Source organism: Lathyrus oleraceus, chromosome 4, assembly GCF_024323335.1.
Source record: "Lathyrus oleraceus cultivar Zhongwan6 chromosome 4, CAAS_Psat_ZW6_1.0, whole genome shotgun sequence".
In the NCBI taxonomy this organism is placed as follows: domain Eukaryota; kingdom Viridiplantae; phylum Streptophyta; class Magnoliopsida; order Fabales; family Fabaceae; genus Lathyrus; species Lathyrus oleraceus.
This window is the reverse complement of record NC_066582.1, coordinates 238,911,744-238,918,630: the sequence shown is the minus strand read 5'-3', so window position 1 is coordinate 238,918,630 and position 6,887 is coordinate 238,911,744.

Here is a 6,887-nt window from a genome sequence, read left to right as displayed (position 1 = left end):
TTACTGACCATTTGGCTCACCAACCAATTGAATATTATCAGTCAGTGCATTATGATTTTCCAGATGAAGAGATTTTGTACTTGAAAATGAAAGATTTGTATGAACCATTGCTTGAAGAAGGGTCAGAACCTGGTTCCCGTTGGGGCATGGTATTTGATGGAGCTATTAATCAATATGGAAATGGCATTGGGGAAGTGATTATTACTCCTCAAGGCGCGCATCTACCATTTACAGCCAGATTGACTTTCAAGTGTACAAACAACATGGCAGAATATGAAGCTTGCATTATGGGGCTTGAAGAGGCCGTGAATCTCAGAATCAAGTATTTGGATGTCTTTAGTGATTCGGCTTTGGTTGTGAATCAGATCAAAGGAGAATGGGAGACAAATCAACCCGGTTTGATACCATATAGAGATTATGCGAGGAGGATTTCAACTTTATTTACAAAGGTTGAATTTCATCATATCCCTCGAGATGAAAACCGGATGGCAAATGCTCTTGCAACGTTAGCATCAATGATTATAGTGAAGTATTGGAATGAAGTTCCTAATTCATCTATGATGCGTCTTGATAGGCCAGCTCATGTGTTCGTTGTTAAAGAGATCAGAGACGAGAAGCCATGGTATTACGACATCAAAAGCTTCCTCCAAAGTCAGATTTACCCGCCTGGGGCATCTTTGAAAGATAAGAAGACTTTGAGAAGATTAGCCGGTAATTTCTACTTGAATGGTGATATATTGTACAAGAGAAACTTCGACATGGTTTTGCTCAGATGTGTGGATAGACCCGAAGCAGACTTGTTGATGACTGAAGTGCATGAAGGTTCCTTTGGTACTCATTCCAATGGACATGCAATGGTGAAGAAGATGTTGCGAGCAGGTTACTATTGGCTGACAATGGAATCTGACTGTTGCAAGTTTGTGAAGAAATGCCACAAGTGTCAAATTTATGTTGATAAGATTCATGTTCCTCCGACACTATTGAATGTTATCTCTTCTCCATGGCCCTTATCCATGTGGGGAATTGATATGATTGGGATGATTAAGCCCAAAGCTCCGAATGGACATTGTTTCATTTTCGTGGCAACTAACTACTTCACAAAATGGGTTGAAGCGGCATCGTATGCAAATGTGACCAAGCAAGTCGTTGTGAGGTTTATCAAGAATCAGATCATATGTCGTTATGATGTGCCAAGTAAGATCATTACTGATAATGGATCGAACTTGAATAACAATATGGTGGAAGCTCTTTGCAAAGACTTCAAGATTGCACATCATAATTCTTCTCCCTACAGGCCTAAGATGAATGGGGTTGTTGAAGCTGCGAATAAGAACATCAAGAAGATTATCGAGAAGATGGTTGTCACATATAAGGATTGGCATGAGATGCTACTGTTTTCTTTGCATGGGTATCGTACATCTGTCCGCAATTCAACAGGGGCAACCCCTTTCTCTCTTGTGTATGGTATGGAAGTTGTACTCCCCGTAGAGGTTGAGATTCCTTCGTTGCGTGTTCTTATGGAATCCAAGTTGACCGAAGTTGAATGGTGTCATACCAGGTTTGACATGTTGAATTTGATAGAAGAGAAGAGATTAACTGCCATGTGTCATGGTCAGTTATATCAGCAGAGGATGAAGAAAGCTCTCAATAAGAAGGTTAAACCTCGAGTGTTCAGAGAAGGTGACCTTGTGCTCAAGAAGATTTTATCATTCAAGCCAGATTCTAGAGGAAAATGGACTCCCAATTACAAAGGCCCATATGTTGTTAAGAGAGCCTTTTCAGGTGGTGCATTGATTCTTACAACTATGGATGGTGAAGAGTTCACTCGTCCTGTGAACGCAGATGCGGTCAAAAAATACTTCGCCTAAAAAAGAAAAGAACATCTCGCTAAGTTGAAAACTCGAAAGGGTGGATTAGGCAAAAAAGAGCGTCTCGGTGGATTGATAACCCGAAAGGGCGATCCAGGCAAAAATTAGAGATATAAAACAGAAAGATTTTCCCGATAAGTTGAGTACCCCGCCTTGGGGCAACTTATACAAAAATTAGGGATTATGGCAAGTAACTGCATTTTGCTAATCTTTAGTGTTTTAAAGGCTTGTTTAAGCACAAGGGTTCACATCAGTTCATCTTGTAAGACCCCAATTTTGTCCCTAAGATCCCTCATGGCATCATAACATTGCACTTGCATTGCCTCAAGGATCATAAGCATCTTGGTTCCCCTTGCCTTTGGGTGGGACTCCTTGTGAGTGGTTTGAGATCACCAAGCATGTTTGAATTGTATATCATTGCTTTTCTTATTTTATTTACTAACCAAAAGCACAAAGATATGTCACTAACATCTTTTTTTTGTAGCTTGAGCAATCACAAGGTCAAAAGCTTCAAGGAGATCATTGGTACAAAGACATGGTCAAGAGGAAATGATAGCAAGCATGTTAATGGTTCCCAAAGCTCTCATCCATCAAATATCCCCCCCCCCCAGCATCTCAATTCATCATTTTGATCAAAGCAAGTCAAAGGGTTTGAGGTTTGTCCCCCAAAGAAACCCTAATTCATCTGTGCACCACAATACCTTGCTCTTAAAGCAACCTCAACCCATGATCAAATACAATCAAGGGAAGTTCTTTAACTCATCATTTCATGCATATTTAAACTTATTTGAGTGTCCTCAATCATCAATTCATCAAGATATGGGTTGTGGACTTGAGAAGTTGATCAGTCAATCCATCTGACTATTTTGAAATGCACTGAGACCTAACTTTTTATGTGTTAGTAAAATGGAGATGGTTCCAAAGGCAAAAATGTTCTTAAGGACAATATGAACAACTTTCATGTTCATCAAAAATTGATTTGAAGCTTGGAAGGCTATCTCCCATTCCAATACATTATAGGTCATTTTGACTGAAACCCTAATTTTGGGTCAACTTCCCAAGGACATAACTCATTCATTTTTTATAAAACGATCTACAACTTTGATGTTGGAGGTTTTTTCATTTGAGGATTGCATCATCAAAACAGAAGGGCTTGAACATTGGCCAAATTTGGAAACTTTGCATTGACATGTTTTGCACATCACACTTTAAACTCAAATTTCATAAATTTCCACACTCCAAATGGATTTTTGCCCAACATAACAATTGTTCCTTACATCAAGACCTTTCCAACCATTACTCACACAATCATATTTGGATTTGGCAAATGGTATTTTCGAAGAGTTGAACATTTAGGCATAATTATGGAATGCACATGAAATCTTGATACACAAGCAATTGCCATTCAAACTACACGTCCAATTCAACTTGGTTTGTGTTCAGCATGCATTTGCATCATCTTTTGGGCTTTGCACACGCCTGTACAGGCCCATGCATGAAGGATCCAAATTCCATGCACATGAGAATTCACCTTGCTTGCAGTTTGTTTTGCTATAAATAGAAGGGTTCAGCTTCACTCAAACTCAACCTAAAGGCGCCTGAAACCCTGCTGAAGTGATTCCTCAACCTCACCAAAGAAGCAATTTCCATTTTTCTTCAAATTTTTCAGATCCAAAATTCAACTTCATATGGTTGAATTCTTAGAACTAATGCTTCTAAACCTTCATCATCTATCTCACTGATCTTCTGTTTTGGCAAAGCAAGCAAGGAATTGAGCTCAAGTTACCAGAATTCAAGCTTACTCTTCAACTGGTATTTCATTTGAATCTCATCATCCATTGACCTATTTGCTTAGATCTTGTGTTGGTTGAAGTCCTCTCAATAGAGGCATCATGTTTATGCATTCAATTTTTGAAATCCATTGAGTTCATGATGAACACCAGATTTTTCAACCTCTGATTTCTCACACCATGGAAATCTAGAGTGAAAATGGATGGTACAGGGATGATGTACATCATCCCAGCTTTCCAAAGATTTATAGATCGTGCATTTTCATTAAGGTTTGGATCTCTGCAATTTTGGCCGAAAAATCCAAGCTCACCGGAGAAGACGGTGGCTCCGGTGGCCGTCCCAACTCCATATCAAATCTGGACCGTGTGATCTCTTTTCCAGATCTAATCTGGATCTTCAGTTGTTATGACTTTTTTTAATGCACCATGCGCTTCAGTTGACTAGTGTGTTTGGTACGCGCACGCCTGTGAGCCATCTGATGTGCCACATCATTTAATGAATCTCATCCAACGCGTCAGGCTTTTTCTGATTTTATTAATTTCCATTTTATTTTCTTTAATTCCATTTTATTTCAAAAATCAATATCTCTCTCATTTTTAATCCAAAAATTATGGGACCAATTGCATTAGTCTCCAAATAAATTCTAGTTTCTATTTCTGATTTTTAATATTTTTTATTTTGTCATTTGATATTTTTTGTGAATTTTCTCTTTTCTGGTTATTTTTAATTCATTTTAAATAGTTTTTGATATTCCAAAAATACAAAAATATTTTCCTAACCTATTTGAATGATGATGGATCTATGTAAAATATTCTCATCAATTTTTAAATTGATTTGAGATTTATTTGAGATTTTAGTTCAATTAGGTTATTTTTATTCATTTTTAATTGATTAAAAATAGTTTCTGACTTTTAAAAATGCTGAAATTTTTTGTCAAACTTTGTTTGACCTTGTTGAACTTATGATAAATTACTTGGACCTTTCAAGGTTGATTTGAAGTAATTTTGAAGTTTGACCTTTCCATTATTTTTAATTCAAGTTTATTTTAATATTGAAAATGCCAAAAATATTATGCTTATTGTTTGATCTCCAATCTTCATCTCATTTCTGATATATCATTGTTTGACTTTGACTTTCAATGTCATTTGGTCAATACATATGGATTGGTACATATTATTTCATCTTATGCATTTTGATCTTTCCATTTCCTTATCCTTTCTTCATCTTCTTCTTCATCTTCTTCTTCTTCTTTCCTTTTGATCAATGAGTTGAAGGTTGATAAGTTGGCATTGATTAGGGAGACTTGATCTTCCTTGATTCAAATCTAATTCATCTTGATCAATTGATCAAGTGAATGGCTTTGCATTAAGGATAGGTTGTCTTCTAAATCATGCAAAAGGCTTAAACCAATACAAGATCAATTCTCTTTTTCTTTTTGGCATGGCAAGTTGTTGGAACTTGGTTCACTAATCAAGACTTCTAACTTGTGTTGTTGCCTACATTATTATTGACCGGCCTCAGATAGTTGTGACTTCTACATAAGTCCAATTACGATTGCTTAACATAGCGCTAAATTTGCCTTATGGCACACTAACTACTAACTACTAACACTAACTATTGACAATTAACATTTACTTTTTGCTCTTTACTTTTATGCAATTTACTATTCTTGCACATATTATCCATTTGCTTTTCTCTTTGCTCACTTGAGCACATGTTTATGTTAATGCCATTTGCTTTTTCCTCACTTGAGCACATAATTGTGTATATATTATTATGCTTGGGTTTTGTTTTGATTGTTGTGAACCAAATGCAAAGAAATGGACTTAGTTTCTAGGACTTTCCCTATGCAAAGAATGGAGATTTGGACTTAGATTCTAGGACTTTCCTTATGCAAAATTGGAGTAAATAGACCTTAATGAAGAAGATGGATTAGAAGGACCAAATCTCTAAACTCACTCTTGTCCATTCTTGATTTACTTCATGGAACTTTTGATGTGTGTGTTTTTGTGCTAGGGAATTCTACTTGAGCTCAATTGGAGGACCATTGCCATGATCATTCAAAGTGAAAGATACAAGACACATTGAGGATCTCTTATGAGACTTGTTTGATTGCTTATGCTTTGTGATTGCTTATTCCAAAGGATGGGAGCTACTTGGATCATCAATATGATCTCAAGAGAGGAACTCCTTGTGTGGTTTTATTCTCTTTCCCCTCACCTCTTGTATGTTTAGGATTTAGCCCTTCTTCTTCTTCTCTCCACTCTAACCTAAGTCAAAACTCTTTGTGCAAACATTTAACCATTGTTTTTAAACATTAGAAACCTAAGTCTTATGCTTTTGATTTTCAAACTTTCTTTTCATAACAATTATTTTGAATTGAACTTTTAAGTCAACTTTGACCATTTTTGTATATACTTCTAATTGGTAAATATAACCCATTCAAATGTCTTTTGTGGTTCCAATGGCCACTTTCTTAATCAAAATCTTTCATAACCTTTAGCTATTAGGTTTGAGTTATCCTTGTGGTAGATGTAATACTCACCTATATCCTTAGTGATGGACAATGAGTCTTCCATGCTTATTATAGGGTTAACCCCCCACTAGCATGTTGAAGCTATCCTCACATGGTGGATTTGTGGTTTGGTTGAGTTTTCTCCCTTTGATAACAAAAGACCTTAAGGATTTTTGACCAATCAATTCACCCACTTGTTTTGAGATTTTTACCCTGAACTACGAGGTTTTGATCCTAATCTTTTATAAGATGGTACGTAGGCAATGGGTTTATCCATCCAAATACAAAATGTAAATAGTTTTTAGATTCTCTTCTCATCTCTTCAAACATGTTTGCACAAACAAAATTTTCCGCAAAACAAACAACCTTCACAACAAGTATGAAAAGGGCTCCCTAGGAGTACCTAGGATGTTTTGGGTGCCTAACACCTTCCCATTGCATAACCAACCCCCTTACCCAGATCTCTATTTCTTTTACTAGTTTTTGTTAAAACTATTAGGTTTTTGTTCGCTTTCTAACCATTCCTTTGGATAAATAGAAGTGCGGTGGCGACTCGACTTGTATGATTTACCTTGGATTTAGTCAATATCTCTAACGGCAACGAATACCCTGCTACACATCTCCAGCAGCGGTCAAGAGCACGGTGGATATCAAGAGTTGATAGAGGGATTAAGGATCATTTGTATTCAATGTAACCCTTTTCCATGTAAATT